General features: G+C 47.9%; 1 protein-coding gene across 1 annotated transcript in view; it reads left to right on the top strand.

The window, feature by feature from the left end:
• Positions 1-18,400, top strand: part of CCBE1 (collagen and calcium binding EGF domains 1) — a 244,193-nt gene that overhangs the window by 101,145 nt on the left and 124,648 nt on the right. The gene's annotated exons all lie outside the window — the stretch shown is intronic.

Raw genomic sequence — 18,400 nt, 5'->3', positions numbered from 1 at the left:
GTTTTTCCAGGGAGCTTTCCTTTTACCAAATTAAACTTCAGACCCCTATTGTACTGCCAGACTTGGCTTTGGCCGAAGAGAGGACCGGCTTCATCTCTGTTACCTAGAGACTTAAAGCAGCATCCCAGATAGATGTGCCAGCCCTGGGGCCCCAACACCTCTCCTCCTGCTTCAGAGCTCACTGGTGTGTCTTAATGCTTGTGCCTTTCTCTCTCAAACTCTGCCACCCCTTCCCCATCTGCGTCTGAATTCAGGACATTCAAACGCTAGTCACAGACACTTCTGCTTCCCACAAGCCCAGCTGTGCCCAGGGACCCTTCAGAGGAAGGAACAAGGGTGTTGGGTTTCCTTTATGCCAGCCAGCCGGACTTTATTCAGATGTGCTACGGGATTTCTCCGGGTCCCGTGCAGAGAGCCACATCCGCGACAGGAGTCGAGTTCAAAGGATAAAAGGATTCCGGAGGAGTCAGAACAAAAGCCCCTCTTCGGGTCGGCAGTGTGCACTTGCAGACTTGTTGGCATCCTTGCTCTGAAAGAGGACAGACAGATCCCTGGGGAAATGGCAGTCTGGATAAGATGCAGGAACTCCTAACAAATGGGTGCGTTTCACCTCCTCCATCCTTTTGAAAGGATCGTTCATTTATTTGGCTCAGAGGCAGAAGCCTTGACGAGGCGCCCGTGGTTGGGGCGGGCGGCGGGTGGGGGGGTGAGTGGATGGGGAACAATTTCAGGGGGGGCAAAAGCCACGTCCTGGCTCCACACACAGCTCCTCACTGCAGGGGAGACAGCAAAAGTGATACAATCCCGCATTGAATCAGAACCAAATGGAGTGAGAAGTAGCTTTTAGTCTTATGCCTCTGTCTCCTTACAGCTTTGGTGTTTTTTTCTGCCTTAGCCATAAATGTCAAGGTTTCTGACAAGCCTCAGACTTCTACCCCATTTAATGTTGACATTTCTAATGAAGCCACTCACCAAAAAGCATATTTGCTGACTTACTTTACACTTGACATTCAGGGAAAAATGACTGTGGAGCCCATGTAGGGGAGGAAAAAGTAAAAACTATTTGAAAACAACGATCTGAATGGTACAGCCATTTGGGAAAATTGTTTGACATTTTCTTACAAAGTTAAACATACATTCATCATATGCCCAGCAATTCCACTCCTGAGTATTTAGCCAAGTGAAATGAAAACGTATGTCCACACAAAAATGCGTATGCAAGTATTTATAGTAGCTTATGTCGATAATCTCCAACAACCAGAAACAGGCCAAAGATCTTGCATCTGGGGGGATGCACAAGGCTGAGGTGCATCCATACCGTGGAAATACTGCTCAGCAAACAGCAGGAATGAGCCACCGCTACATGGAAGAACCTGACTGGATCTCAGGTGCGTTATGCTAAGTGGCAGAAGTCAGACGCATAAAGGCTACAGCCTCCTATGTGATTTCCTTTCTGTGTTATTCTTGCAGAGGAAGAATTAAAGGAACAGAAAAAAAATTAAAGACAATGCCCTGGGACTGATGGGAAGGTGTCAGTTAAAGGTGCAGGGAGGGGAGGATTTGTGGGTCACAGAACTGTTCTGTCTTGATGGTGATGCTAGTTACTGACTCTATGCTTATCAGATCTTGGAGAACTGAACACTGAATAAGGTGGGTTTTACCAGATGTAATTTGTGCGCTAATAAATATGAAGGGAAAAAAAGATGGGTGGGGAGACATCACCCATGGGAGTGGGCACTGCCCACCCGCAGCCCTGTGGCTGCCGAAGCCGGCTGGGTCCAGTGTCCTGGATCCTCGCCCACCACCTTGACTTAGGACTCTATGAATGACTCCCACGGCACGGGTTAATGGGGCCTGAGGGCGCACGGGTGAAATAACGACAGTGCGGTTGGCTTCAGTTTGACATGAGCAATGGGACTCTCCAAGGGCCATCTGGCCTCCATTCCCCTTTACTTTCAAGTTCTGTTGTCTTTTGTCTCAAGAAGGCAATGGTACCGCACTCCAGTACTCTTGCCTGGAAAATCCCATGGACAAAGGAGCCTGGTAGGCTGCAGACCACGGGGTCGTGAAGAGTCGGACACGACTGAGCAACTTCACTTTCACTTTTCCCTTTCATGCATTGGAGAAGGAAATGGCAACCCACTCCAGTGTTCTTGCCTGGAGAATCCCAGGGACGGCGGAGCCTGGTGGGCTGCCGTCTATGGGGTCGCACAGAGTCGGACACGACTGAAGCGACTTAGCAGCAGCAGCAGCAGTCTTTTGTCTGGTCATGTTACGCTAGTTTGTATTAGATATTCATTCCTGGTGTCAAGATCTGGATTAGAGTTTGTTGGATATGCTCAGTCTCCAAGGCCACTTTTGTAAAGACGTGTCCTCACTATTCCCAGAGGTTTGTTGTCCTGAGTGGATTCAAGTGATCCTGAGTGGATCCCACTAGATCCAGGCTGTTGGCTCTCTGAGTAATCTAGGGAGGGGCGTGATCTATCTTGACCCTGTCCTGCTCTTGAACCCTGCACCCTGTGATGTGTGCTGTCTGCCCTTCTGTGGTGTTTTGCATGAACTTTGTGCCCTGCAGGTAGGAGTGTGGATTAGTTTGCTAGGGCTGCTGCTACAAAGGAATACACGCTGGGCGGCTTGTGGAAAAGCTCACTGTTTCTCAAGTTCTCAAAGCTAGAAGCCCGAGATCCAGGTGTCGGGGGTGGGTTCTCTCTGAGGGCTAATGGAGGAGAACATGGCCCATCCCCTCTCCCCACTTTTGACCTCCCCTTGGCTTCTGCAGCATCACCCCGATCTCTGCCTTCCTCTTCACGTGATGTTCTCCTCATGGGATGTCTATCCAGACTGCCCCCTTTTATAAGGACCCCAGTGTGTTGGGTTAGGGGTCCACTCTAGTATGACCTTCCTGTCCCAGGGGTCGAACCTGGCGTCTCTTACGTCTCCTGCATTGGCGGGTGGGCTCTCTACCACGAGCGCTGCAAGGAGTCTTAGTGTGACCTCGTCTTAACTAGTAGAGTCCCATTCTGAGACTGGGGCTTCAACAGAGGATTCTGGGTGGGGAACACAGTTCAGCCTAGAACAGTGGATCAATTACTGCTTTTTGACCGGAGGAAGAGTCGGCCACCTGGAGGTCTAGACTGAAAGGTCTCTCCGCACTTCCAGTTGGGCAAACGCATGGATGCCACAGGAGCCGTGGTACTAAACGTCGTGCCAGGCTGCAGTGCAGTCGATTTCATGAACACAACATCAAAGCAGACCGTTGGTTTAACCTTCTCCAAAACTAGAACGCAGAAGTGTAAACATACGTTTCTTGGAATCCACGTGGAACTGAACTGAAACACTGTGAGCAAGAAAGTTGGTGAAATCTGTGAGTGGTGTTGACCCAATTTTTAACAAGCTTTTTTTAGGCAGTAGAATTCCTCCTGGGAAAGCATTAATTCTTCAGTCACATCTGACTCTTTGTGACTCTGCCAGGCTCCTGTGTCTGTGGAAGTCTCCAGGCAAGAGTACTGGAGTGGGTAGCCATTCCCTTCTCCAGGGGATCTTTCTGACCCAGGAATTGAACCAGTGTCTCCTGCATTGCAGGCAGCTTTTCTTGCCATCTGAGCCACCAGAGAAGCCCTAGAATTCCTATTACCATGTTTTAAAGTTAGAGCTCATTTTCTCTAATGCACAGCATTAGCAGTTTGGTGTCTTGTCAATGATTTATTAAGGAAATATTTTATAGTAAGACTCTGAGCTTCAATTTTAGGTCATTAGTTTATTTCCAGTAAGGTTCTAGAAGTGTGAAAGCGTAGAGAATCTGACCACATCACCATACTATAAATTATGTGAGAGTATCACCCCTGAAGTCAGTCTCAAAAGCATTGTGGTCTAATTCGGTTCCCAGCAAATGCCCACCAATGTTGCTGTAATCTCATCGAGTGAGCGGCACTGGTGTGAACCAGCGATGACTCAGCTCCGAGGTCCTTCAAGAGTTACTGGTACCTGTGTGGTCTTTTCACTCCAGCTGCTGTTCTAGTTGGCTTAGTACAGAGAGAGAGTGTCCCACCATGAAGGGAGGAGCTGTGAAGAGGCAAAAGAGCATTAGAATGGTATCTGATTTGACGATTTTGACCATTCGTTTAGTAAAAATATATATCTAACGTTCATTGCCTAAAGATTAAAAAATTCAGACAGTCCCTGTCCTCAAGATGTTCACAGTGAACTGAATAACAAAAATAGATGAATTGCATCCTATAATAAATAATGGAAATGTAAACAAAGTTCTGTAGAATTTCAGATTTTTATGGCAGTTACTCCAATTTGGAGGAACCATAATACATCAATAACTTCATTCTCTACCTGGGAAGTTGGGGCACTTAGATTTCCAGTAGCTCTAGGAAGTGTCTCAACTTTTTTTTTCTCTGACAAATTATGTCAACTAAACAGAACGAGAGAGTACTGTAAATGTTACAGAGAATACAGGTCAAAGGATAGGGTTTGGGGGCTATATTAGAGTCCCCCAGATAAACAGAATCAATAGGATACATATCTAGAGGGAGAGAGACATATTGTAGAACGTTGACCCATGCAGTTGTGGAAGCTGGAAGGGCTGAAACCCGCGGGACAGACCAGGAGGCAGGAGGTTTAACAAGAGTTGATGTCGCAGTGCTGAGTGTGAAGGCTGGAATAAGCAGGGGTTCTGGGTTTCAGTCTGGAGCAGAACTCCTCCTCCTGGAGGAAACCCCTCTCTTTGCTCTCAAGGTCTTCATGATTGGGTGAGGCCTGCCCACACTTTTGTTGTTGTTCAGTCGCTCAGTCGTGTCGACTCTTTGTGGCTCCATGGACCGCAGCACACCAGGCCTCCCTGTCCTTCACTATGTTCAGAGTTTGCTCAAGCTCATGTCTGTTGAGTCGGTGATGCCATCCAACCATCTCATTCTCTATCACCCCCTTCTCCTCCTGCCCTCAATCTTTCCCACATTTATGAAGGGTAATCTGCTTTGTTCAGAGTCTGTTGAGTTAAATGTTCATCACATTAAAAAATGACTTTATAGCAACATTTTGACCAGTGTTTGACCGAGCAACTGGTCCCCATAGTCTGGCCAAGTTGAAACATTAACCATCTCAGGGACGCATGAACCTTTAGAGTCTTCAGTGTCTCAAAACTTGAATGAAGCACAGATGTTCAGAGCTCAGAGTTCATTCTCTTTAAACTATCTTGGGTTTCAGCTTCCTGCCATTTCAAGGCTGGGTCACCCTGCTTGTCTACATTGGGTGAAGTTTGGAAGTGAATGAAGTTAATCCAACCAACCTTGCCTAAACAATATAAATTATCTTGACTGATTTACATATTTTGACACTTTTCATAAAGCAGACTTTTTTCCCCAAAAAAATCAGTGTGATATCATGATAGAGGATGTTTGGGGGGTACTGTTATATAGTCATTTTTTTCCCTTGAGGTAATTCACTTGGAAACATTGTCAAAACAATCTGCGGCCAAGTCTGCATGCCATTGCACGTGGGTTTAATTACGTTACCCCCCAAAACCCAAACGCACATATGATATTAGTCTAACATCTCAGAGAATTGATCTGTAGTAACAGGAAATCCAGGACCTCTTTTATTTAGTCTCCCTATAACAACAATTGGTTCCAGCTTCACCAGGGCGAGGGGGAAAAAGCATAAGATTGGTGACAGCTACATAATATTGCCTCGGCTTAAACTCAATAGCAAAGCTGATCTGATGCCCTAAGACACTGTTTATAACAGCACACATTCCCTCACTGTCACGGGCTTGCTTCGTGGTCTCTTTCTTTTCATGCTCGGTGACTGTGAAAGTGCTGATGAATGCCACAGTGATGCCACGTAATCTGTTCTGTTCATTTGGTTTTCCCCCAGATACCACCTCTGCCAAGACAACCACTGCAGAGGCCCATCTGGTGCCATTCTTAGGTCGTTCTGAAAAGATGGAGGGGTATCGCCGGGTGTCTTCAGTGGCTGAAGTCTAGACTAGACTAGGCTCTTCAGGAATCTAAAGACAGTGAGCTCTGGGGCTTCTCTGGTGGTCCAGCAGTTGAGAATCTGCCTTGCAATGCAGGGGACGTGGGTTTCAATCCCGGGTCGGGGAACCAAGATCCTACATGTCGCAGAGCAACTAAGCCCACATAGGGCAACTAGAGAGCCTGTGTGCTACAAAGAAAGATCCCACATGAGGCAAGAAAGTCCTGACACAGCCAAATAAATGAATGGATATTTAAAAAATAAATGTAGTGAGCTCTGACCGGGGTCCAGACAACATTTACAGCTGGGCCTCTCTCCCAGATTTTGATTAAGTAATTCTCAAGGTGGGACCTAAGGATTTTCATTTCTAACAAAATCCCAGGCCAGGACCATTTGAGCATCACTCTTGGGTGTATATCAGAGAGAAAATATTAGGTTAAATCAACCTTGGTATAAAGACACTGGTGTTCCTACTGACTGTCCATTTCACCTATTCATTTACTTTAGTATTTAATAGAACTACTATATGGGTAGGTATATTTTAAAAAATCACTGTCAAAGAATTATGACCTATATTTTTTAAGAAGAGCAAAAAGAAACATGTAAGGAAAAGTCATGTGATGGTGCAAAGAATACAGAACTTTGTGCCAAATGCTTCAGCTTTGTCTGATGCACTTCAGCAAGCCGACCTCTGAAAGGAAGTAAGTTAGTCTTGGCCTGGCTCCACTGTGGACCAAAAAGAGGAAAAAGCACATTTCACTTTGGGGGGTTGGCTGTGACCCTAATCAGAAGCAGTGGGGTGATTTTCTGGCTCAGGCTCATATATTTCAACTCAGCAGTCAACTTACTTCTCTGATGGAGCATGAAAGTGAAGAAGATGGCCCCCCAGCTGCAGGACCAGCTTGGTGGGATCTGGGCCCAGGGCACCGCTTAAGGACCACGTGAGCGCCAGAGGCTCTGATGCCCCGATTTTCGTGCTGGTTGGCGGGCGGTAGAGAGGGCCTCCGGCTCTCTGGGAGCCCTGGGCTGGGGTCCGCCCTGGTGCCTTTACCCAGCTGCGGTGCTACCCTCTGTTCTCTCTGGAAGCCGCACACCCAGAGCACTTTGCACATTGCACTGATGAGCTGCCCCAGCCCCTGGAGTGTCCCGGTGTCCCACACCTCCCTGAGGGCAGCTTCCTTTTCATTTTCTGGGAGGTCACTGCCCTGGACCCCTCTCCTCTGGCTGTGGTCTTGGGGCGAGAGTCCCTCCCCTGGACTCTCGCTCACAGCCATTTGGGGTGTAAGTCAAATCCGAAAGAATATATGCAAAGGCCTGCGGAGGCCAGGGATGGTACAGCCGGGCCCGTCATTGTGCTCTCTGATCAGACCCCGGCTCTTGACTGTTTTCAGTTCTGGCTCAGAGGCCTGACTTTCACAGCCCCTCCCCAGCACACACACACAGTCTCTGTTTGCAAGGGGGCTCTGCTTAACCTCACTGACTGTTCAGTGCTTCCCGTACGTAGGCTCGCGCCCGCCTCCCGTCACACTGTCCCTCCACTTGTGAGCGGCACCGGGCAATCAGCCGCACACTCGAGTGTGCGTGCCAAGTCACCTTAGTCGTTTCCGACTCTGCAGCTCTGTGGACTGTAGTCCACCAGGCTCCTCTTCATTGGCCTGTTCTTTACCACTAGCACCACCTGGGAAGCTCCAGTAGCACACCGCTTCCCAAATAATTCCTCTCTGACTCTCCCAGGAAGCTCCCTCCCCTCAGCCAGACTAAGGAAGTGACTGCACTCTACCTTTCGGTATCTCTTCATATTTTGAAACCCCAGACTTCAGAGACAAGACCTTGATGAAGATGAAGTGATGTGAAAGTGTTAGTCGCTCAGTCGTGTCTGACTCTTTGAGACCCCACGGCACCAGGCTCCTCTGTCCATGGGATTTTCCAGGCAAGAATACTGGAGTGGGTTGCCATGTCCTCCTCCAGGGGATCTTCCTGACTGGGATCAAACCCTGGTCTCCTGCACTGCAGGCAGATTCTTTTACCATCTGAGTCACCAGGGAAGCCCCTGATGGGGATGATTAAGGTTAAATGAGGTCATAAGGGTGGAGCCCTGATCCAGTGAGATTAGTGTCCTTAAAAGCAGAGACAAGTAGCTTTCTCTCTCCAGGAGCTCGCTCTCTCACTCACAAGCTCTGAGAGAAGGCCATGTGAGGACAGAGGAGGAGGCCATCTGCAGCTCAGAGCTCCCAGCAGACACGAGCGCCTGCTGACGCCTTGATCCTGGACTTTGTACTAAGAGAAAATAACTCTGTTGTTTAAGCCGGGCAGCCTGTCTGAGCTGAGACAAGAGGGTTCAGGTTTGAAAAGTGCTGGAAGGACCCCGGCAGGGGCCCCTTTTTTGCCCCAGAGGAATTTTCCTCACTGTGGTTCTTTGTGTGAGTTCAGGTTTCAAAAGTTAGAAAAATAATAGCCATAACAGCAATTTTAAAAAGCCCTTCTGAATGAGTGGGCAAATTTAAAGTTCAAAACAAGTTAAAAATTCAATAGTGCAGTTTAACATTAGGAAAGGGCTGTGTGGGGGCTCATTGGTGTCTGACTCTCTGCAACCCCATGGACTGTAGCCCACCAGGCCCCTCTGTCCATGGGATTCTCCGGGCAAGAACGCTGGAGTGGGTTGCCATGCCCTCCTCCAGGGGATCTTCCCAACCCAGGTATTGAACTCGCATCTCTTGCATCTCCTGCATTGGCAGGCCGGTTCATCACCTCTGTCCTGCGGGAAAGCCCTGCCTTGGATAAGATCTGATCTGGTGCCTGAAATCTGAGTCCATTGATAAAACCTGGAGTGAACCGGGTCTGCTTATTATTGCACATTATTGATGTTGAATTTTATTCCTGACAGAAGCAGAATAGTATTTGGTTGTTGTTGAGCAAAATAACATAGTGGCTATGGACTCAGATGATTCTAGGCAGAGCATTAGGCCAACATCAGCCCTAAACAAGGACACAGTGAAGGGACCTCCGTTACCAGCAGGGAGTTGATTGCCTCCCCAGGAGAATCAATACTTTATCACTGAATCTACGTGGTAGCAGCTGGGGATGCACATTAGGGTGGTGTCAGGGATAGAATGGGCTTCCCTGGTGGCTCAGTGGTCTTATCCTCCTGCCGATGCAGGAGACATGGGTTTGATCCCTGGGTCAGGAAGATCCCCTGGAAAAGGAAATAGCAACGCACTCCAGTATTCTTGCCTGGGAAATCCCGTGGACAGAAGAGCCTGACCAGCTACAGTTCATGGGATTGCAAAAGAGTCGCACAGGCCTTAGCAAGTAAACAACAAGGATCAAATAGGATCTCAATCCCTTGGGCCTCCACCACTTCCTCCTGAGTGTGTTTCCCTATTAGCTAATTGAAGAGTTAGGGTCCTCCACCATTCATGCAAGCAAGAAATATTTCATGAAATAAGATAGTGAAAGAAGGAGTAATACTTTTCCATAACGCCAGACAGAGACACCTTGGAAATGACCAATGCCTCTCGTCCCTTCACTTTACAGATGGAAAGGAAACAATCTGCTAAATGATTTGTGATGATGAACGCGGTGGCCTTAGGAAGCTTGTCTTAAGACTAAGTGGGTTTTTTTCTTTTTATTTTAATTGCTTGTTTCGCCCTGACTTTCATCTGTATTCTTAATGTCTTATGAGGCTTTATAGATTTTTTTGGTAGCTAGACATTTCAGGAAGCAGCCAATAATTTTTCTTGGTGGGGAAAGGCAGAGGGAGTGATATTTTTACAGAAGCAAGTGTTAGCCTGCCACTCTGTCCGTGATGATGTTTCTTATAAGGAAATTGAGGGATTTTATTAATACGTTCAGATAAGATTAGCAGCATCCGCAAACAGGATCCTTGGCAATGTACAGCAGAGCAGAGAGCTCGGTTCCTGTCTTGGGACAGTCAAGTGATTTTTTCCTGTGTACTCTGATATCGGGACTTCTTCCAAACATGTGTGAAGAGGCTGTACTAAGGGATTTAACTGGATATACCTGTATGTGGTTAAAGCTGTTAAGTGACAGAACTTCTGTCCTCTTAGATGACTTTTTGATATCTTTGCTCAAATTTCCTAACTTTCACAGCATTTCTAAAGAAGAGTGTGATTAAGTTACTAGTAAATGATCCTACAAGAAACCAACCCTGAATATTCATTGGAAGGACTGATGCTGAAGTTGCGATACTTTGGCCACCTGATGTAAAGAGCTGATTCACTAGAAAAGACCCTGATGCTGGGAGGGATTGGGGGCAGGAGGAGAAGGGGACGACAGAGGATGAGATGGTTGGATGGCATCACTGACTCGATGGACATGAGTTTGAACAAGTTCTGGATCTTAGTGAAGGACAGGGAAGCCTGACATGCTGCAGTTCATGGGGTTGAAAAGAGACACGACTTAGAGACGGAACAACAGGAAGATGATGCACATGAGCCGTAAGCAAGCCTGTTCAGTGTTAAAGCGGCCTCACTGCTCCCCCTGCAGCTTATACGGTAAAGAGTCTGCCTGCAGTGCTGGAGACCAAGGTTCGATCCCTGGGTCAGGAAGATCCCCTGGAGAAGGGAATGGCAACCCACTCCAGTATTCTCGCCTGGAGAATCCCATGGACAGAGGAGTCTGATGGGCTACAGTCCGTGGGGTTGCAAAGAGTCGGACACGACTGAGCGACTAACACTACACGGCTCCGCCTGGCAATTTCTTCTCTAAATGATCACAAGAGGCAAGTGGCCATTAAAAAAAAAAAACAACAACTGGAGGTCAGAGGTTGTGACTCGGGGGTCCTAGCTGATGATGACTGGGGACAAGAGTCCTGAGTATCTGCCTGAAAAGCTCTGCCTTAGACTGTTTTACTCATTAGGTGGATATTGTATTTGGCATTTCTTGGGGGAGAAGAAAATTTGAAACCTTGATGGTGTGTTTGAGAATTTAACAGGCTCTTTATCTGTGCTGTTCTAAAAAAAAAAAAGTTGATAACCCGTCTTTCTGTCTCTCTTTATCTCTTATGTTTCTTTCAGTTAATGGATTTGTTTGCATACCTCTGCGTATTACCCTGGAGAAGGCAATGGCACCCCACTCCAGTACTCTTGCCTGGAAAATCCCATGGATGGAGGAGCCTAGTAAGCTGCAGTCCATGGGGTCACTAAGAGTCAGAAACGACTGAGCAACTTCACTTTCACTTTTCACTTTCATGCATTGGAGAAGGAAATGGCAACCTACTCCAGTGTTCTTGCCTGGAGAATCCCAGGGACGGGGGAGCCTTGTGGGCTGCCGTCTGTGGGGTTGCACAGAGTCGGACACGACTGAAGTGACTTAGCAGTAGCAGCGTGTTACCCAGGCTTCTGGAACTCTCCACGTCAGCCAGTATGGGTTCTTCAGAGAAGGAACCTCAATTCCTCCACTTACTCAAACCCACTCTTAGTCCCAGTCTCTGCTGCAGGCTCCCCAGACGATGCCATTTCTTCTCTAAGCCCTGAGGTTTTACTGCTGATTCAAAGGTTTTGACAAATAACTTTGTACCTTTTGGGGAATTGGCACATGTCTTCTAAATTTTAAACTCCTTTGTGAAGATCTGGGTTCTCATCGTCTTTCATATCCTTAGCATGAGAATTCCTCACACCTGGAGGCATTCAACAGGACTCTGGCTGGACTGAAGCCCAAGGAAGCTAGCTTCTGAGTATCCCTTAGCCTTGGCTCACTTCCTCCAGCAGGGGCCTCACTCTGTGGATCTGGGGCCTCTCGAGGCACAGTGCCCTTGGAGTCCATCCTTCAACCCCTCTGCATCCCCGGCCAGCACGGGCAGCTCCATGGCAGAGGGAGGAAGCAGTACCCATCTGCTGCCCTGGGTCCAGCGCCAGCCGGAGACTAGGCAGAGCGGGGCAGCTGCCGCGCCTCCCCTTGCAGACCCTGCCCACCTTGGCCCGTGTGCCCCGCACGCATGTGGAGCTGGCCATTCTGAGGACCATGGTCCCATCATTGCTGAGCCAGTGCAGCCTGATTGCAACAGGGTCTGCAGATACGTGAAGATCCCCATAAACAATGCAACCAGCTCTCTTCTTTGTTTTGACTTAAGCTCTTAACAAAATGCACTTAAGCTTGAAAGGACCTCTTTCCTTGGATACTCCCACTTCAGTGAAACAAACAAAAAAAACCCCAAAACCCCAGTGTGGGTTGGAGAAGTTACAGGCTATGATGATGTTTTCATTCTCCAAATAATTACTCATTTCAGAGCTGATCGGAGCATTCTAAAATGGCTGGTTCTCCGCGCAGAAGCGTAATTAAATTCTGACACACAAGGTCGTTGCCCGGCACTCTGCTCACTCCCTGCCACAGGGTCTTTGACTCCAGCTGCCTTTAATGTTGCATAAAGCCCTCTGTCCTCTGCAGCTGGGTCATATTCAGTAAGTCCTTACAGTGCATCTGAAGAAGGTCAATCCCAGAGCTCACTTTAGTCATCTCCAGGAAAGGAGGCTGGGAGGCGGGTGTTACTGCAGCTCACTTTCTCCTGTCTCACCGACCCGAGGCCTCTTTATGCTCCGGGCCCTGTCACGTCCAGCACTTTAACTGCTCCTAGAAGACAGAGCGCAGCTGGGCCTGAGCACCCCGGGGACTTGTCCACAGCTGGGATTTGACTCTGTTGAGATTCCAGGAGTGCTCTGAGGACAAGATGCCTCGTCTGCATTTTGCGAGTTTGCCAGGGGGAGCCCAGGTCAAGAGCAGCTGAAATGTCTTTCAAGGCAGGAGCCAGACAGGAGGTCGGGCGTCAGAGGAAGGAGGAGCAGAGGCCCTGGGGCAGGTGTGACTGACCTGGGAGCTTGCAGAACTAAGATCTGGAGACTGTGGTCCTGGGCAAACTCTGGAAATGAGATTCTGAATGCCCTGAGATGCTCAGAAAGCGCTTTCATTACTGAGGCTGCAGGCAGCAAAGCTTCCCCTCTGGCATTGCTTGTGATACCCCTGAGCTCCTGAGCTGTGGTTTTCCTGCCAAGACAGGACGTCATTTACAACAGATGGAGTTGGTCTGTTTCTCCAGGATGTCCAGGCTGAGACCATACACTGACTTCCCCTCACACAGTATAAGGAATGACTCCAGGTCAACGGCATTCACACGTGATACAGCAGCATCTTTTTTTTTTTTTTTTTTTTCCCATCTTTTGCACCTTCTGAATGGAACTGAAGATTTCTACTGCAAATTAGCGCTGTAGCTGTTTTTCTAAAGCAGGTACATGACCAGCTTCAGTGGCTGTCTGTTTTAATCTTTCTGAAATTGAAAAATGGTACCGAAGAGAGCTGGCACAAGAACCAGATTCTTCAAGTATGACATTGGGCCTGGGCTTCTGGAGCAGGAAGTGCATATCATGTTTGAGACAACGAGGGGTGAGGGTGTGGGTCGCGGGGTCCCCGTGCAACTGTGAGTGGCTGTAACACACCTGCTGAAGCTTGCCACCGAGTTCAGCTCCCTGTCCCGAGAGAAGGCGCCGAGAAGCCGTGTGTCCTTTTAAACTTGCGGCCTTTTACCTTTCAGTGAAGGCCAGTGAACGTTTTTGAAAGTTTTGAAAGTTTTACCTTTCAAGACTCTTGTTGAAGAGTTTTAAAACTATGCCATTTCAAGAAAAAAACGTTTCAAATTCTGAAGTGCTTTATCACAAAATTTCTCTTTATACCAGGCTTGCCTGGTGGCTCGGCTGGTAAAGCATCCGCCTGCAATGTGGGAGACCTGGGTTCGATCCCTGGGTTGGGAAGATCCCCTGGAGAAGGGAAAGGCTACCCACTCCAGTATTCTGGCCTGGAGAGTTACATGGACTGTATAGTCCATCGCAAAGAGTCAGACACGACTGAGCGACTTTCACTTTCTTTCACTTTCTCATTATAAGAGTGGAATGGGTAAACGTGCCATTTATTCCTTAAAATATGAAAAACACACATGCCTGTTTATGAAGTTGGCTGGGTGAGAATAAAATGAGTGTCTGAGCCAGAGGAATCAAAGAAATCACATCCTCCAACCGTCGTCTTATATGAATGCCTTTAAACCAGCTCTGGGATTAATGAAGGCCCGTGCTGCTTACTGGCAGAGATCTAGAGTTGGACACTATTGAGCTGTCATTCCTGCCTCCTTTCCATTATACCTCCAAGCCGCTTGCTTTATTCTCTCCAGACATTGGGGCAGTCAGCTAAAGACAGGCGGTCACTACTCTTTCTTGAAGTCATTTCCACGTAGCAGTTAGCCTGAACCCCCAGGAAACTTCCTCTACAGGACTGTCCTCCCTGGTATGGATGAGTCCGATCGCCCCTGGTGGACTGCGGGACACCGTCTCATCTCCTTATCACATAAAAGCTGATGTAAGCAGGAGAGAAGAGATCCTAGAGGTGGACATCTGGCAGGTCTAAGTGTGCTGAGCCCTCAAGAGCTGGCCGTTTCAGCCTGTCATTTTGCACAGAGCTCACCTCTTATCAGAAGTCCTGTGGTCTTCTTGGCCTCTTGGAACAGTGACACAAAAGCAAGTGGGAATGATATAAACAGTGTCAATAACAAATAGCTATTTTGGTTGCTCAAAGGACCTTCGATACACAGTAAGGACAAGAAATGCTTTGTCTGACTCTTTGCAACCCCATGGATTGTTTTCAGCCAATCATTTTTTTAAAATGTGTAACAGACAGTAGGTAACATAGTCAATACGTAACATCCGCACACAATAGTGATGGACTGACTGCAGAGGATGAACCAGCTCCCTCCCTCCTTTACTCCAGGTCAAGTTCTGATCTGGAAACTACTCGCTCATTTCATTGAGCATTGATCACTACCAGAATTCTGCCCTAGATGCTAGTGGTCCCCAGCAGTGGCTTCTCCAACATCCGGAAGGACATAGAAAGCTGCTCCATCGTGGGCCAGCTTTACGATACCACAGACGTTTTATTTACACTTCTGGAGTTTGTTCCGCAGGCCTCCAAGTCACCGCGGTGCTGACAGGGCCTGCGATGTTGGAGACACAGCCTGGTGTTTTGCGGCGGACCACGGTTACAGAAAACAGCAGATGCATCTCAGCCTCCCTTGTCAGGGTTTGGGGCTCAGTAGCAGAAGGCAGCCTACAAGGCAGTACCTACTCACCTAGAAAGTATGCTTTTCCCCAGTAAAAGTGGTACTTGGGGCTGGTCTGGGTTTTGCCCCAAACTTTCTCCCCTTTTGCCCCATCCCTGGAGCAGGAAGGGTTTTTAATGGCTTGAGTTTATGATGCTGCAGACAAGGCACCTTCGGCATCTTTCAGCAGCTCTGACTCCATGCCCACTTCTCAGGCGGGGCTGTCACGGCCTCTGGGTTTCGTGTGCCTGGCTGGTGCTGTGGTTGTGTGTTGCGGTCTCTGGTTGAGTGTGACTGTAAGAGTGTCTCAGGACCTCGGTTTCCTCATCTGTCAAATGAAAGGGTCCCCTGTATCTCTGAAGTCCATGATGGTAATGACGTGTGCCTGTGCTCAAAGGCGGTTGAGTGGCATCAGCTGAGCTGAGGTGTACCTTTGACTCTTCTCAAAGTGAATGGCTGCGATTCAATAAACAGAAACTCTCCCTCGGTTTAACTGTTTGACTCCAGATGAGTAGAACAGGGACCATTAAAAAATTATCTCATTGACTTGGCCAGGGTGTTGCTGTCTTTTATTGATCCCAGGATTAGGATGTTCACCCCTCTGAGGATATGTTGGCTGCAGCCTACGTCTAGGGGATATCTCCTGGCACACGGAGACGTTCGCCCCCAAAGGCTATGTGAGTGTGGCTGTGAGGTTAGTGGAGTCCATTTTTTCCATCTCCACCATATCTCCCCAGGGTTACTGTTCTACCTTTGTATGGCTAGACACAGGACAGGCATATGATCAGAGAAAGACCAGCTTCACTTCGCCAAGGAAAACGGTGCCCTCAGCCAAGGCTGAGCATTCATTTCAAGGACACAGATAAACGGTGTTTCTTTTCCCCGGGATGATTGATTACATGATTCTTTTATTAAAAAGGAAATACTCCATCCAAAGCGTAGGCTGCCACTTAGCATGTGTTGTGATATGAAATGTGTGTGTGTGCACTCGGTTGCTCAGTCGTGTCTGACTCTTGGTGACCCCATGGACTGCAGCCTGCCAGGCTCCTCTGTCCATGGGATTCTCCAAGCAAGAATACTGGAGTGTGTTGCCATTTGCTACTCCAGGGGATCTTCCCAACCCAGGGACTGAACCCACATCTCGTGCGTCTCCTGCATGGGCAGGCAGATTCTTTACCACTGGTGCCACTTGGGAAGCCCATGACATGAAATGAATTTGATAAGGTATTTTCCTCTTTGATTTAGACAACTTCCCAGAGTAATCTTTGCAAACCTGATAGAAAAAACAACACTGGAACTATTGCCAACTCGGACTTACTCCTCTTTAAAATCATTAAGTGAATAAACAAATACTTGGGGTAGCTGAAGCATAAGGAGCTGGCAGATTGCTTCCAGACATCACTGGCATCAGGATGCACGTGAACAGGGGGAATGTCTCGTTAAGACATGCAATCTTGCCAAAAACTGGAGAAAGAAGAGAAAAATTCTTTCTCGACCCTCTAGATAGAGTCTGTGAACTGATCCTCTGATGAAACATTCTACACGTGTTACCCCGGTGATCACAATGAACACAAAGGCAGAAATACCCTGGGCACAACGTGGTCACAGGATTTTGCAACGCTTTCCATCAACAGCTGGAGTCCATTTCCCCGCCCTCGTGGCTTCCTCTGGCCAATAGAATGCAACAGCTGTGCTGACGAGCCTCGACCACAGGAGGCCCGGCAGCTTCTTCCTTCTCCCTCTTGGAATATTCATGCCTCTGCAAAGGAAGATCAGGCTAGACAACTCAACGACGAGAAGCCCGTGGAGAGAGGGGCCCAGATGACAGCCAGCACCCTGGCACCAACCGTGCGAATGAATCCATCTTACACCCTGGATCCAGCCCCAGTACAGCCGCCCAGATGGCTGGAGCCATGAGTAAGCAAGGCAAGAGTTGCCCGGCTCAAACGGAGAATGGTGATCCAGCAAGTAACGGTGGCTTTGAGCCACTGAGTTTTGGGGAGGTTTGTTACACAGCAACAGATAACCGATACGTAGTTCCACAATCCAGATGAAGAAACCGAGGGTCAGGAAGGTTCAGTAACTTGCCCAAGGGTTGTAGAGGCAGTAAGTGGCAGAATCATGATTTGAACTAGATCTTTATGACTCCAGATTTTCCTTGGCTTGGCTAAAAGCCAACTCCCACTTCAGTTGAAAAAGTCCTGAATTGCTGGAAAGGTTAAGTGTTGTGTTTTTTTTTTTTAAAAGGACTAGTCTCTTATAAACAGATGATAAGGACTGATTTTAGAACATAATTTTGTAGAAACCAACACAACATTGTAAAAAAATTTTTTTTAATTTAAATAAATAGAAAAAAATAAGTTTCTGGCACACAAAAACAAAAAGCATAATTTTGTTTTTAGTCTGTTTTTCTTCATTAGGAAGTGTTTCCCAAAACACTTTCAAAACCTGTTCTTTAGGAACAGGATTCTTGAGCTTACAGATATATCAGCTGCTAATTTTCTAACCTCATGGGGCTTGGTCGAGCATAACTCATCTGAGGTCAAGACTGTAATTATAAGGACTTCCTAGTCCAGTTCACTCAAGTGAAGGAAGATATTCACCAGGGAAGTGAGCCTGCTGTAGGAGTTGGTATTCTGAAGTTTCAAGTGCAGTCATCCCTTGGTGTGTGGAGAGGATTAGTTCTAAAATCTAAGGATGCTCAACTCCCACTGTGGACTCTCTGTGTCTGTGGCACTCCAGCCTCAGATTCAGCCAGTCAGCGCTCTTGTAATACTGGGCTTGTTGTTTAGTTGTGTCCAGCTCTTTGCAACCCCCTGGACTGTGGCCTGTCAGGCTCCTCTGTCCGTGGGATTTCCCAGGCAAGAATACCAGAGTGGGTTGTAATTTCCTTCACCAGAAGATCTTCCCAACCCAGGGATGGAACCTGCGTATCCTGCATTGCAGGTGGATTCTTTACCACTGAGCCATGAGGGAAGCTGATAGTGAAATATTTGTTGAAAAAATCTGCATGTAAGTGGACCCGCACAGTTCAAACCCAAGTGTACAGGGGTTGGCTGTATTTTGGGTGAGGGCCCTTTGGAAGAGCTAGACCATCAGTTATGGCTCAGGAAACTTTTCCCATGGAGGACCAGGTGGTATTTTAGGCTTTTCGGGCCACATGGTCTCTGTTAAAACTACTCAGTTCTGCCCTTGTAGCTTGAAATCAGGGAGAAGGCAATGGCAACCCACTCCAGTACTCTTTCCTGGCAAATCCCATGGACAGGGGTGCTGGTGGGCTGCAGTCCATGGGGTCGCTAGGAGTTGGATACAACTGAGCGACTT

This window comes from Bubalus kerabau, chromosome 21 (assembly GCF_029407905.1).
Source record: "Bubalus kerabau isolate K-KA32 ecotype Philippines breed swamp buffalo chromosome 21, PCC_UOA_SB_1v2, whole genome shotgun sequence".
Lineage (NCBI taxonomy): Eukaryota > Metazoa > Chordata > Mammalia > Artiodactyla > Bovidae > Bubalus > Bubalus kerabau.
Note: the sequence above shows the minus strand (reverse complement) of the source record. Positions and strands in the feature narration are given on the sequence as shown.